General features: G+C 50.5%; 1 protein-coding gene across 6 annotated transcripts in view; it reads left to right on the top strand.

The window, feature by feature from the left end:
- PLEC (plectin) overlaps positions 1–15,634 on the top strand; it is a 118,157-nt gene that overhangs the window by 11,673 nt on the left and 90,850 nt on the right. The gene's annotated exons all lie outside the window — the stretch shown is intronic.

Raw genomic sequence — 15,634 nt, forward strand, 5'->3', positions numbered from 1 at the left:
CAGATCAGGGGGTCTTGCTGGATCGGGGCCCTGAGGGTGAGCGGCTGTCCTGAGTTGACCCTGGTGAGGGCACCAGGGGCTTCTGTGAGCCACCATCCCTGGCCTTGGCCCTCCTTGCACCATGTTGTGGCGCCGTGTTGTTGTGCACCCAGGGTCCCTCTGGGGGCGACTTGCCAGGGGTGCTGGCGTGCTTTGGGGTCTCCTGTTGCAGCTGAGTCTGGGCTGGGTGTTGTGTCGGGGGCTTGCACCCCGTCTCCTGAGTAATTGTCCAGCAGAGCTCTCTAGGATGGTCTGTAGGCGGTTGAGATCCACGTTGGTGGAGGGAGCCTTGAGACCCCTTGGGAGTTGCTCACGGGGCACTTGGGGGGCAAAATTGTTTTCCTCCGTAGGGAAACGGATGCCACGTTTGATGCAGCTCCTGGTGAGGTTTCCGTTGCTCCATCCAGACACGGTTTGTGGGGTCCGTTTTCGCCACCCTTGAGAGGGTGCTTGTGAGTCTGTGCCCAGCAAGGTGCCCTCTTGACCGTTGCCCTTCCTGGCTGATGGAAGCTGGCCTGGTTGCCGCTGGGTGTGATGGAGGGTCAAGGGTTGGAGACCCTCTCTTTCTTTTTGTAAATTTTATTTACATTTTTCATTAATACCATTTCCAAAATCACATTCGCTTTCATAAATATATTTCCACCATTAATATCTTTCTTTGAACAAAAACATTCAATGTCTTCCCTTCCCTGGCTGTTATAATTTCCCCACCATTCCTGCATATTCTCATATATCGATTTAGATCACTAGGGTTGGTGAGCCTTTCTGTGTTGAGGGGGGCAGGGTGCCTGCTGCCCTGAAGGAGGTGGCAGGGTGGCCCCTCCTCAGAGGAAACCCACCCTGCGCCCGATGGTCTTAGCAACTCCCACCCTGTTGCAAATACCCCCTTTGGGGGCAGAGCAGTTGAGATGGTCGTGGGGCACAAACACAGATATTTGTGGAGGAAACAGACCTCCTTGACTCATTTTGATTTGGGTTGAGATCAGGGTTGGAACTGAATCAGCCTTGGTTGCCTTGATGGGTGACCTTGTATCGAGAGAAGGACGGAGTGAGGCCACATTGCATTGCGTTTCTCCTGTTGATTTTGAGATGCTTTTCTTGTCGATTGTACATTGCCTTGAGATATATATGTGGAAGTTTAATAAATAAAAACAGATAGGTGGGGGGAGGGATGGTTCTGCCCTCTCAACCTGTGACTGCTAGGTTTGCTCAGGAGGTTTTGGCAAGGAACCCGGAGATTTTCCTAAAGTGCCTCTTAACCTGCTGCCCTTTTCCTCCTCCTTCACAGCTTCCGCTACAACTGAGTTGGGACATTTCTGATGAGCCGTTATTTTTTGCATTCGCTGTGTCATCAACAGTTGCAGTTGCAGTTGCAGCGTTTAAATGTCCTCCCCATCACCCCACCATGGTCTGCTTATTTTGTGGAATTATCATCCTCTGGCCCAGGGGAGCTGCCTTCTGCCAGGGGGGAAGGTGTGCTGGGGGCCAGGAAGCCTGCAGGCCAGTTATGGTCAGAAATGGGGGGGGGGTATGGGGCCTCCCTGATTGCCTTGCTGCTCTGACCTCCCTGGCAAGGCCAGCGGGGGTGGCTACAGCCCCCTGCAAGGGGGAAAGACCTTCCTCCTCACAGTCCCAACTCCCCAGCTCAGGGTGCTTCTGCAGCTGCAGAGAGCAAGGGGGGGCAGTGGGGGGGGGACTTGAAGCCCCGAATCTCCTTTTCTTTCAAGACGCCTCCATTCTTCTGAAGTTAGGAGAAAACACTCACTGTATAAATAAGCTTTTTGTATACCAAAAATTTTGGTGCTTCAGAAAATTACCACCTAACAACCACCCTAGTAAATGCAAGTGGGGGGGGGGCGGAACAGGTGGGGGTGGGTGATATTCCTTCCTCTGGTTTCCTCCTGGGCCTGAAATGCAGGAAGCTCTTGCCTGGCTGAGGATGAAATCTCATTAGCAGAGCATTATTAGGGACCTCAGCTGGGATCTCACAGGCAATCAAACATCCCAGAGGCCATCAGCTGAGCCTCGCCTCCTAGGAAACCTTTGCTCAGAGCAAACTTATTGAGATTAGTCATGCTTGTTCATTTCAGTGGGCCTACTCTGAGTAAAGCTTATTTGGCGACAACCCCTTCTCACTTGAGGTCCTTGTTAGTGTCATGGAAGGAGCCCAGCGCCAAGCGACAGAGCCTGGAGATGACAGAGGGGGCCCAGCTCAGTTTGCAGGCCAGGCCATGGCAGCATCCTGCTCCCCACACCACCCCCAGGAAGCCTGGCCCCTTATCTTTCTCTGCTAGGAAGTCCAGTCAAAAAAGCTGGAAGCAGGACAGGCCATGTGAACTGATCTTGCTAAAGACACACACACACACACACACACACACACACCCCAAGCAGGTGTTTTACTGTCACGTACTTTCAGACTAGACTCCTGTCATCTGCTCTCCATGGGGCAGCCCTTGAATGCCTCTGGAAACTGCAAAAAGGTCCAAATGCTGCAGCCACACATTTGCTGGACAACAGCTGATCCTACCTGAAGATCCTGTTTGTTCTTTGTTGATTCCCTGCTTATTTTGGGGCCCAACTGAAGGTGCTGGTTCTTCCCTTTAGCGAATTGGCACCTCATGGGCAGCCTAAGGACCGCTTTTTCCTCTCTGCCCCTTCCCATGCGCTGTGGTCCACATCAGAGGTCCTGTCCATTGAGGGGCGGTGGGTGAATGAGTGCAAGGGGGGCAGCAGGGCCTCTTCAGTGGAGGCCCCTCCATAGGGGAAGAAGAAGCCCACCTGGCCTGCCCTCTGCTCTTATGCTGCCCTCGGGAGAGAAGGGGGGCACATGGGGGCAGGCAAAGGGATCTGGAATTATTTGCCTTTTGCTGCTGTTGGAGAATAAGTCCTGGAGCCATTGGAGGGGACCCCAAGGGTCATCTAGTCCCACCCCCTGCTATGCAGGGATCACAGGCCTGCAGTTTTTTATTGTTTGCTGGAGCTTTACAAGACAAAAAAACAACATTGTGGTGTTTTATCATTTTGTAACTGGATGGTCAGACCCCTTGGACTGGGCGGACAGTTGTTGCATGCAAACAAATAAAACCTGCATGGCTGAAGGCCAGACGAGTTCTACCCAAGCCGGTGGCCTCCAGAGGTTTGTTTCTTATGTGACAGAAAGGGGTACGTCTCCCTCAGGCAGGAGATTCCACAGTCTGGGATTCTGATGCCCCTGGACCAGTGCTTCTCCAAGGGTGTGGCAGGAAGATTCAAGAACAACCAATATTATATTTGGGAACAATTCATTCTCTTATGTGCATTGTTTTATATTTCCTGGATGTCTCTTAGTCATATTATAAAGCAGTTGTGTTCCGTGTTATTAATCGAGCAGTGCCAGGAGTTGTTTCGTTTTGTTTTCCAATGTATTGCTTATCAGTAAAAAAGGAAAATCAGTGTGGCATGAGTAAATTTTCATTCTGATAGTGTGGCCCATTCTGAGCAGGGGAGCCAGAGTGCCAGGGCGGCCCCTCCACCAAACTTGGCCACAGACCAGCCTGCCAACTTTGTCAGAGTTCAACTTCACAGTTCCCTTCTGCACCTTAACTGGTTTCTGTCCTCCTCACCTGGCTCCAGGTATGTTTCTGGGCCACAATAAGCTTTTGCACAAAGCTTAGCTACGATTCTGTAAACATGAAAGCTGTCCAACCAGTCTTTGCCACCTACGTGAGGGGAGCCAGCCACAAAGCCCGGGCTTATCCGGCAGAGCCACGCACACGTTCCAAACCAGCGCAGAGCTTGTGAGCCGGGGCTTTGCTTTTCATGTGCCGCACTTATTTTTCCTCCCAAAGATCCAGGCAGGGGCAACACAGAGGCTGGTCTGGGCCAGATCTTGGGAATCCCCAAGTGATTCAGGTCACAAGGAGTGACCTGAAGCAAGGGGCGTAAATGTTCAGGAACAAACAGTACCTAAACCCAAGTTAATTAAAACAAAACAAAACAAAACCCCGAAACAACAAAAATGCATTCTGGTTTAGGCTTCAGGCGATTTCAGAGATGGAAAAACAAGCATTATAAGTAGAACAAGTTAGGATGTTATGCACAGGGGATCCCCAAACCCCTTTTTTTCCTGAGAGAAAGAGACCTCACTCACTTCATGCAGAAAGATTCCTTGTGCCGTTGTCATGAGTGGCTCAGGAGTGCAGAGAAAATGTGGCTGGAGGTATACTTCTTTTTTTTTAAGGAAGGGGCACAAAGTCATCAGCAGGTGGCAGACTTGGGGAGGCACCTGGTCTGGGTTGGCACCTCTCAGGAAATACCTGGGGAGGACTGTGGATGGATGTGGAATCCATGTTGCTGTGCCTGCAGGGAAGACAGCTGTGGTGGATGGCAAAACTGCTTCTAGCAGCTGGCCTAATAGGCATGCAGTGCTTTGTGATTTTGTGGTGCTCACCTGGGGCTGGTCCTTGCTGGAGTTTGCTGTGTGTTTGCAGCTGCATGTGTCCTGGTTTAATTTGCATCCTTCACATGATGTTACTGCCAAACAACACTAGGCTTAATGCTTTCCCCTTGGAAATTTGGATTTACCTGATAGGGCAGGAATAGGGAGCCGTTGGCCCTCCAGATGTTGCTGAACTGCAGCTCCCATCAACAAGACCAGGAGGGGGTCCAGTGGTCACGAAGGCAGTTTCTGCGTGTACTAAAGAGGGACGTGAGGGGCAGATAGGGCTCATCCACCTGGGAAGGGAGCCCACCTAGGAGAAGGAAAACTTCTGGTCCTAAACCCCCACTGCCTTGCGGGATCTCTTTGGGAGAAGAAAAGGCTTAGGAGTAAACCAAAGGGGAGCCCCTAAGGCGGTTGGATGGTGGCTGGTACGCCTCTTTTGGGCAATTCCTGCAGCCACGTTGGTGCCAAAGTCTCACTCTGCTTTCCTTTGCAATGCTGAGAGGGGGGTCTTGTTGTCTGGGCAGCCCAGAACCTCCAGACACACAGCCCCGACTTGCACCCCAGGGAAGTCACTTCAGTGCTGCTGCTAACACAGTGGTTGGACTTCACCCCTGGAAGCGGACTCCATTGTCTCTCGAGACAGATGGAGGCCAGCAACTCCCATCAGTAGCCCTGGCTATTGGCCATACTTGCTCTAGTTGGGTACCACCTGGAGGGCCCACGGTTCTCCATGCTTCCATGTGGGGAAGATGCAGCAAGTCAGGGGGAAATTGGGCTCCAGACCTCTCTGCTTGGGGTCGCCAGCGATTTGTTTCAGTGTTTCTGGGTGGGTGGCTCTGCTGCTCCCCTTTCCATGCTTCCCCACGACTTTTCCAGCTGTGCTCTTGACTATTTCCAGTGTGCTCCGGAAGGAAGGAATATTCTTTTTTGTTTGATCCCTCAGATTAAAACCAGAAAACTGCAGAAGCAAACCGCATTGAAAATCTATACACCCGATATACTAGGCAGTGTTCTGAAAAGTGTTTGCTGAAAATTTCTAATTGCTTTCATTCTCTCCCGCCCCCAGTTTGCTAGTAAGAGCACTTCAGGAGCTCAGCCATTTATATATAATCACATCGTGTATGTGTACATATCTTTTTGGATCACTCAGACTTGCACAAATCTTGCACAAGTAAGTTACACTAGGCTGGCTCCGTGCTTTTGCAGACTTCTTGGGTGGGAAATTTTATTTTAAAAAGCAAGGCTCATGCTTCGCTATCTGTGTGCATGCACAACCCATCAGATACCAGGGACAGATCCAAAAGGGAACAGGAAGGAGGAAGTTGCTCCTCATATATAAATTCAAATATGTGCAGGTGTGGATTGCTCTGCATCTAATTTGAATGGGGGGGCGGGTGGAATAGCAGCTGAATGATGCTCCAATGTGGACAAGACCTTGGTGCTTTGCAGAGCATCCTGGCCATTTCCTTTTGATTGGCACCTTCCTGCTAAACAGCTGGCTGGCACCTGCTCTCTCTAGTTATTATAGTCAGCTTAAAAAAAATAAAATCTGTTTTGCTTTTTGGTTTCATGAATCTACCAGGAGGCTTCCAATTTAACAATTTCACAAGAAGAACAAAAGCAATATTAAAAGAAGCCAAAGATAGAAAGAACCAAACGATTTGCAGATGGAAAACAATGAAACTCAGAAGCAAATGCAAAACTGAAAAACTAAAAGCTGCAAGCCTTGGGCAAACAGAAAGCCCTTTTCCCCAAACCTGAAACTCCTTCCAGCTGGCCTCACAGGGGCAGTCCAAGGACTGGTGGTCAGTCGGGTGGGTTGGAGGTCTTGGGTTTTGGCCTTGAGAGCCTTTTGGCCATTTCTGTGATGTGCTGTGAGGGGATTTCGTTTTGGTTGGAGGGGGGGGGGCAAAGAGCTCCCCTTGGCCTTCATTCTTCCTGGCCGTTGGCAAAGCCAGTTGCTGGTTTTACACAGTGAGGCATTCCCAAAACAAAGGAAGGACTGAATTCTGATTAATAACAATATACACAGAGGCTTGAACCAGCAAGACTCTGGGAAGGGTGCCTATAATAATCTCTCTCTCCACCCTCCAGGTCGTTTTATTCACAAGAACCTTTTACAGAGTGTTCTTAAGAACCAGATTTCTTTTGAGCATTTCAACAAACCCCACTAAACTACAAAAGCTAATTAAGCATGCACTTCTGGGGTAAATAAAGAACAGAACTACAAAGGAGTGCTGTCTGGCAACCCTGGAAGGTGATAAACAAGCAATAAACATGATAAGGAGGGTGGCCAGGAGGACAGCGATCATTATCACCTTCAGGTGAGATCTCTTTCCTGGCCCTAAGATTAACATCCTAAGATTAACATATCAGAAAAGCTACATCAAAGAAACTGCCCACTGTCTCTGATGACCCAGGATGCCTGCCTGGGTGCTGGGTGCCTGACTTGTCAAGCAAGAGAAATGGGCAGTAGAGGAAATATGGCATAAATGTAGAAGCTGATGGGATTTAATCAGAAATTATTGTCAATACATTAAACCCAGTCAACACAATGCATTCATCATGGACACAGTGGCTTGATGTATATTTTATAATTCCTCATGGTAATCCCATCTGATAACTACAATACAGCACCCCCTGAGGCTTGTTGGTGTGAGAATGAGAGACCTTGCAGACCCCAGACCCCCCCCCACCCTTGTGCTGTCCAGGTTCATGGCCCCCACAGCTCCTTTCCTGTTGGCAGAGGGAGGGGCACACCCAGCCACCACCTGCCGTAGCCAGCAGGGCGTGGGCACGTCTTGTTTGCTTGCTCTGTTTGACGCTGAGGCCTCTGCTGCTGCTCTGCTTGGCTCTCTGCCTGCGCGGGGGCGGGGGGTGTCATCCTGCTCCATTCAGCACCTCTGGGTCACTCTCCTTTTAAAAAAAAAATTAACAAATTAATTTTTATTGAGGTTTTTATCTCTACAAAATAACAGAAAGGAAAAAAGGTTTACACATATGTGTATTGTAAGGTTACCAGACATCCCCATTTCCCGGGGACAGTCCCTGGATTTACAAATCAGTCCCCATACAAAATCTATTGAAGTTGAAAAGTGTCCCTGGATTCATTGAAAAAAATCTGGTAACCTATTGGCCCTGTTCTATTTTTATCAGTTGCTGGTAGGTTACCCAATTTGTATGCATATTTTTCTATTTCACCGATATTGTCTCCACTGGGGCTATCCACCAGGGTATCTTAGGCTCTAATAACCTGTGATACCTGTCCCAGACCTTATATAATGAGTTTCAAACTATATGATTTAAAAAATCCTTCTGCACTGCCACTTTGTTGTAAATGAAGTTGGCCCGCTCTGGGTCACTCTCCTTGGGTCTGCCTTGGGTTCTGCCTGTGTTCCAGCAGCTCAAGGTCTCCCCTCCCCCACCTTGAGAGTCACCTGCACTCCCTTTGGCCTCAGGTAAGGATGGGGGAGAGAAATCCAAGGAAACATGAACTGACTCCATTCCCCAATCTATACCTGGCCCAGCCTAATTCCCACTTTTCCAAACAAGGCAAGGACTAGACTGGACCCCTGCGCCCTTTGAAATGCTCCTGATTTCGCAGGACAGTATCTCAGCCAAGTAACTGCATATACAGTCGTACCTTGGTTCCCAAACGCCTTGGTACTTGGACGTTTTGGCTCCCTGTTACGGCAAAAATCTGGGTGCGAGGCTGCTCTGCCACCCAGCTCATCGGACTAAGTCCGTGGGTCCCTGCGGAGGAAATGAGCTCAGCCGGAGACAGGAGCAAACAGCAGAAGATCCAAGTTTATTGCGCAACAGGTTCAAGGCAAGATTGAACAGTGAGAAAGGGGTGACATGAGTTTTTGAAACTCCCTCCATGTCCCAGAATACAGTGCAAAACACGTCATGAATACATTAAAGAGAGGTTTGGTTACACAGATATCATGAATATATTAAAGGCAGGTTGGGTTACACAGATTAACATATGGAGGAGGGAGGGGGGAATATGCAGAGCTGGAGATATGCACAGATAAACACTTCCTGGGGATGAGAAAACAATGGTCCCAAATATGCATAGTCTGGCACCTGACATTGCCTGGAGGAAAGGGAAATTGAGCAAATATATTGTAGCGAAGAAGGTGAAGAAGACATGCCCCCCCCTTCCGTAACACTCCCGAACACCGAAAACCCAGAAGTAAGTGTTCTGATTTTCAAACGTTTTTCAGAAGCCGAACGTCCGACTCAGCTTCCTATTGTGTGCAGGAAGCTCTTGCAGCCAATCGGAAGCTATGTCTTGGTTTTTGAATGGTTTTGGGAGTCGAACCGACTCCTGGAACGGCTTAAGTTCGAGAACCAAGGTACAACTGTACAGGGATAAAGTGTGCATAACCTTGTGTGCAGAAAGGTGCTTATTAGGGAAAACTGCATTGTATATTGGGAGAGACATTTGCATGAACATGCTGGTGGACTTTCATGGAGACTTTAAAAAATAATAATTTGCAAACTGGCCTGGAGAACTGAAGAGCAGAAGGGCAGAAACTGAGAGAGCCTGAAAGGGACAATTTCACCCACCAGTTTCTCTATGTCCTTAGTGGGGTAACTGTTTCTCTCCTGTGCCGGGTGGGACCATGGGGGCCTGGGCCCCTCTTGCCTAGTCTCCTGCTGGGAGGGGCGGTGTGTGTGTGTGGGGGGGCAGCGATGCCCCTTGCCTTGGTCCTGCCCTGCAGTGAGAGCAGCCTCCAGCAGGGGGCCCTGCAATACAGGTCCCTTCGCCCCCAAGCTCCTCCTTGCCCATTGGCAGCAATGGAGCCCCCGGAGGAGCCAAGCAGAGACTCAGGAGCCGCCTGGGCAGAGAGCGGGGGCCACGGTCTCCCCCTCTCTTCCTCCCTTAGGCTCCCGGCTGGGTGCTTCCCCTGATCTCAGGCTGGGCAGTGTCCAGTCCAGCTTCTCTGCACCTCCCTCAGCCCCACAGGAGGGAGGGCTTCAAGGCCTGGCATTGGACCCACGGACAGCCCATTTATTTACATTCATACCTCGGGTTACAGACGCTACAGGTTGTGCGTTTTCAGGTTAAGGACACGCCAGAACCCGGAAGTATCAGAACGGGTTACTTCTGGGTTTCGGCGCTCGTGCATGCGCAGAAGTACTAAATTGCGCTTTGCACATGCACAGAAGTGCCGAATTGAAACCTGTTCGTGTGCAGATGCAGCGCTATGGGTTGTGGACGCTGTGGGTTGCGAACATGCCTCCCGCACGGATCACGTTCGCAACCCGAGCATCCACTGTATTTACTTCTTGCATTTCTGTCTATGATTCCGTGATCCCATCTTCTCCAAGGTTCTCAAGGGAATGTGCATAGCTCTCCCCTCCGTATTTTTATCCTTGCAACAACCCTGTGAGGTAGGTTAGGCTGAGAAGCAGCTCCTGGCCCCAGGTCACCCCGTGAGCTCCATGGCTGAGTAGGGATTTGAACCACAGAACCATAGAATGGCAGTTGGGAGGGACTCCAAGGCTCATCTAGTCCAACCCCCCCCCCACAATGCAGGGGTCTCAGCTAAAGGATCCATGACAGATGGCCACCCAACCGCTACTACTACTACTACTACTACTACTACTACTACTACTAATATTTATACCCCCCCCCGCCCCGTCCTCCAAGGCAGGAGAGTCCACCACCTCCCGGCCAGGCTCACTTGCTCAGGCCAGGGCAGACCGTGTACAACACTAAGAACTTAATTTGCACAGCATAATAATAAAGAATAATACACAGCATAATAATAGAATAATCATGATAACAGTCCCCCCACATTTCAAATACCATCATAGACCAGGCATGTCCAAAGTCTATTTTAGGGGCCTAATCCAGCCCTCCGGCTCCTGTGGCAGTTTATTTCCTGGGGTAAAATCCTAAAAAACTCTCAACAACTTGAATCCTAAGAGAAGCTCAACAACATTGGATGGCCCTTTGGCCGGCCCCCACGGCCCTTCACTTCATCAAATCTGGCCCTCTTTGAAAAAAGTTTGGACACCACTGCACATAGACTGTTTAATGGCTGAGGGGTAAAGAGGAATGTTTTGGCCTGGCGCCTGAAGACATGTGATGATGGCACCAGGTGAGGCTCCCAGGGGAGAGCCAACCACAGATGGGGGGGAGCCACCACAGAAAAGGCCTGGTCTCATGTTGCTACCCTCTGGACCTCTCAGGCAGGGGGCACCTAGAGAAGGGCCTCAAAGGACATGTGCAGGGTCAGTTTCTATGGGGAGAGGTGGCCCGTCAGGTACTGAGGTGCGGAGGACTGAACCCAGGTGTTCTGCTGCTGAGTTACAGCCCTGTGGTGTGCTCTGACTTGCACTGGCTGGTTGAGGGCTGGGGCCTGGCCTTGTGGGGGGTGGGGGGCACCTCTCCCTTCCATCTCCCTGGTTCTTCTCTCTGGTGGGCAGCATCTCACTGGCTTTTGCTCTGAGGGAGACCAGGGGCTGCAGTTCTTTTCATTGAGGCTAAGCTCTGAATCCCATAGAGACGCCCCTTTCCCCTGCAGCTTCTCTGTGGGTGTCCCTGCCCTCCAGGCGCCAGCCACAGGCTTGAGGGCATTTGATTTCCTCTGCCTGTCTTTGTGCCCCTTCTGGCGCTTTGCCCAGGTGCCACTTCTGAATGCTGAAGGAATTGGGCCTGGGTGGCATGCCAGGGATGCCTGAGGGAGCAGAGAGCCCTGCGAAGGAAGGGGCCTGGAGCGCCTGCCCAGTCCTGCCCTCTCTGGGCCCTCCCTCTGTGTCCTTGGCTTCACCTGTCTCAGGTTCCCGGCTTTGGCTGCCTTGATGCCAGCGCATGGAGGCTGCGGAGCCTCTCCTGGCCTGCAGGTGAGATGGTCTTCTCTGGAGGAGTTCTCTGGCATGCGCACTCAGCACATGGGAGCCTTTCCTGGCTGTGGGCATTTGCTCATGGGGAAAGAGGTCTGGCTACCTGCCAGGGGAGTGGAAGGGGAGCGACTCTCTATTTATATAAAAAAATTTCCATCCCACTGTATCATTTCTATCACAGTGGTTTACAATAATATAAAGCCACACAGTAAAATAAGAAAAAGCTTAGAAACAAGTTCAAAGCAAAAGAATTAAAAACAAACATCAGTAGACGATTGTGGAAGGGATGTATTAACTGCCTGCTTGGGCCTGATGGAAGGGTAAAGTTTTCAGCAGGCTTTTAAATGTTGGCACAGAAGGTGCCCGCTGAATCTCCATTGGCAGGGAGTTCCACAGGACCGGGTCGATGAGGCAGATGTTGTAAAACGAGCTTCCTTCAGTGACTGAGCTGGATCAGAAGGGTTCAGGCGATTCTCGAGGTGCCCTGGACCCAAGTTCTTCAGGGCGTTGTAAATTATTAGGACTTTGAACCTGGCTCTGTGAGAAACTCCCATCGGCGATCTTTTTGGGGATGGTGCCAGAGATCATCTGCTTTGCCTGCAGAAGGTCCTGGGTTCAGTTTCCGGCATCCATTGAACTGCTGCCAGAAAGGAGGGCAGCATTGCTCAGTGGTCTCAGACGGAGTGGGGCAAGGCAGACAAGCGGGGTGGGCAGTGGCCAAGCAAGGCTCCCTTTGCTTCCCAGCACCCGTTGTCCTCGGAGAGGGTCTTCTCCCCGCCTGCCGTGCCCCCTGCACAATGCCTGGCAGGGCTCCTCATTCTCCAGCTATTTCGGTGGCGCTTTGGATCAGGTGGCAAAGGCAGGTGCGTCTCCGAAGGGCACAGTGGGTGACGGGGAGAAGCCCCCCTCCCCCTGGTGCTGGTTCAGGGCCCAGCAGTACTAAACAACCCTCATATTTTATGTACAGTGAAACCTCGGATCCCGAGTGCCTCCGTTTCGGAATGTTTCAGCTCCCGAAGGCCGAAAACCCTGAAGTAAATGTTCCGTTTTTCAGAAGCCGAACATCCGACTTGGCTTCTGCTGAGTGCAGGAAGCTCCTGCAGCAAATCGGAACCGGTGCCTCTGTTATTGTACATTTTGGAAGCTGAAGGGGCTTCTGTAACGGATTATGTTCGACAGCTGGGGTTTGACTGTAAGGGAACTCCCCATTTGTGTGTGTTCAAGTCACTGGACACCCCTTGAGGGCACAAAAATGTGTATATTTTCCTCATCTTTGGCTTGGAATCAATTTGATTCCCTCCCCCTCTTTCTTTCTTTTTCCTTTTTCCTTTTTCCTTCTGTGTTGGAACTCCTATTTGGGGACTTCCCTGGCTTTTTTCTGGCCCACGTAGGACCAGTCTGGATAGTTAGGCTTGGTGAATACTTGACGTTTTCATCCCAAAAAAAGTTTTTGATTTGAGTTTCCACTGAAATGAGGCTGCATTTTAATGTTTTTATGTTGTATTTTAATCTTGTTTTTTAAGCTGTATTTCAATCCATTGTTTTGATATTTGGTGTTAGCCGCCCTGAGCCCAGTCTTGGCTGGGGAGGGTGGGGTATAAATAAATTATTATTATTATTATTATTATTATTATTATTATTATTAGCTTATCCAAGGTATCTTCTGACTTTTAATTTGCAGTTCTGGCAGGCCATGGGGAGCTTGGGAGATACGTTCTATTCTGCAAGGGACATGCTGTGATCCCCCCCAGTTTTGAGAAACACCTGAGTCCCAGGGGAGCCTCTGAAACCGCCCTGGGTCAGCTCAAGGGAGGAAGCTGGGCGTGACTCTCTCTCTGCTCCTGGCGAATGAGAGCTTCTCAGCAATGGAGCGGAAACCCTGGGAAAGCAGCGGGCTCTCCGTCCTTGGAGGTTTCAGGGCAGAGGTTGGGTGGCCATCTGACAGGGATTTTTCAGCTGGAAGAAGAAGAAGAGTTTGGATTTGATATCCCGCTTTATCACTCCCTGTAAGGAGTCTCAAAGCGGCTAACATTCTCCTTTCCCTTCCTCCCCACAACAAACACTCTGTGGGGTGAGTGGGGCTGAGAGACTTCAGAGAAGTGTGACTGGCCCAAGGTCACCCAGCAGCTGCATGTGGAGGAGCGGAGACTCGAACCCGGTTCCCCAGATTACGAGACTACCGCTCTTAACCACCACACCACACTGGCTCTCAAATGACTAGATTGACTAGGACTAGATCAGGATCCCTTCCAACTCTGCCATTCTGTGGTCCTCCTGCTTTGCTACCTTTTTTTTAAATATAAATTTTTATTAGTTTTTTAACGTACCATTTTCAACAATAATTAAACATACTTTTACATCTTATTCAAATTTTTTTTGACTTCCATGAGTCCTGTCTGAAAATTTTCCAATCTAATCTCTTAGTATGCATTTCTTATTTTCCCTATTACCATATTTTTCGCCCTATAAGATGCACTGGCCCATAGGACGCACCTAGTTTTTTTTTTGGGCGGGGGGGGGGGGGAAATAAAGGAGAAAAATTATTTCCCTCCCCCCCCAGGAGCGGTTTCCCTGCCCCCAGAACGGGACTCAGAGCCATGCCGAAGCTGCGTTCAGCTTTGGCATCGCTCTAGGAGCTTGTGGGACTGGGGGAGGGGGCCAGCCTCTGCCAGCCTCCAAACCAGGTCGGGAGACAGCGGGATGGCGCGCTGTGCCTCCCCGCTGTTCCCCGAGTTTGTGGGGCTGGCGATGGGGAGGAGCAGGCTTCTCCCCCCCCCCGCCAGCCTTCTAACAAAGTCGGGGGACAGCGGGATGGCGGCCTTCCGCCTCCCCGCTGTCCCCCGAGCTTGTGGGGCTGGCGGTGGGGCTCTCCAGGCTTCAGCGAAAGCCTGCATCCGCCCCATAGGACGCACACACATTTCCCCTTCATTTTTGGAGGGGAAAAAGTGCGTCCTATAGGGTGAAAAATACGGTACATTTCAAACACATAACCAATATCTCTATCTTTTTCTACTTTGTAACACCTCGTATATTTCTCCTTACAAAATTTCTCGTAGTCCTACTGGCATAATTTGTTGATTACAGTTGCTCTTCAAATAATTCATATACTTCTTCCAATCTTGTGTAAATCTCTGGTCCTGCAGGTTTCGAATCCTTCCCGTCATTTTGTCCAATTCTGCATAGTCCATTAATTTCGTCTGCCATTCTTCTTTCGTCGGAATTTCTTCTTCAATTTCTTCTTCTTCAAACCTCCTGCTTTGCTTCCCTCCAGCCTGAGGGGGGTTTGCGGAGGACTCAGAAGCCTCACTTGTCTTTATTTTGGGTAGCTACAATCCCAGGGCAGTGGCGGCTTAACCCTTCGCCCTGCACACAGGTGTGGCCTCCCTCTTGACTGGGCTTGTTTAGTGGGTTTCTCTCTCCGAAATGCTTATTTATTTGGTGTGCAGAGGTTTGGCAAATAGCACCCACCTGGGGAGATGACATCACCCTCCCTGGACAGACACTTTGCCCTCCCTCCCTCCCCCCCACCACGCAGGTCACTCACCTGCCTTAAGCAATCTTGGGCAGAGGCTGGGGGCCAGCCTGGAAGGCTGCTCTTGCACTCTGGGTAGAGGCTGATTACCAGTAAGAGAGCCAGTTTCCTCCCTCCAGCCATCCCTGGGTGTGTGTGTGTGTGTGTGTGTGTGTGTGTGTGTGTGTGTGTGAAGGAGGAGCCCTGAAAGGCCCAGCCCTGTCTTCAGGGAAATGAAGGGACTTTTGCTCGCCCAGGTGCAACCCCTGGCTGTATTGTGAAATGCTGCCATGTCTGCCAGGAGACTTGTCACCAGGAAGAGGTGTGCCCCAAAGAGGCAAAAGGCACCAGGTGTTCCAGCTATAGATAGGTAGCCGTGTTGGTCTGCCATAGTCAAGACAAAATAAAAAAATTCCTTCCAGTAGCACCTTAAAGACCAACTAACTTAGTTGGTCTTTAAGGTGCTACTGGAAGGAATTTTTTTATTTTGTCTTGGCACCAGGTGTTTAAGGGTCAAATCGAGCAAGCCCCTGTCAGGGACACTTGAACTCTGGTTCTTGTATTGCTGGGGGTTGGGCTAGATGACCCCCGGCGTTCCTTCCAACTCAATAATTCTGTGATTCCAAGAGGAGCTGGAAGGGTTGTGGGATTCCCCTCCTGGGAGAGGAATCTGCTTGACCCCTAGATCACTGCCAGCAAAGCCCTCTTGTCTGGCAAGTTTGCGTCTCCTCCCCTCCTCCTGCCCAAGGTTCAGAGGCGATCCCTGCTCTGGAATGCAGGTGGGGGTCATTATTCATACC

This window comes from Podarcis cretensis (assembly GCF_951804945.1).
Source record: "Podarcis cretensis genome assembly, chromosome: 7".
Classification (NCBI taxonomy): Eukaryota; Metazoa; Chordata; class Lepidosauria; order Squamata; family Lacertidae; genus Podarcis; species Podarcis cretensis.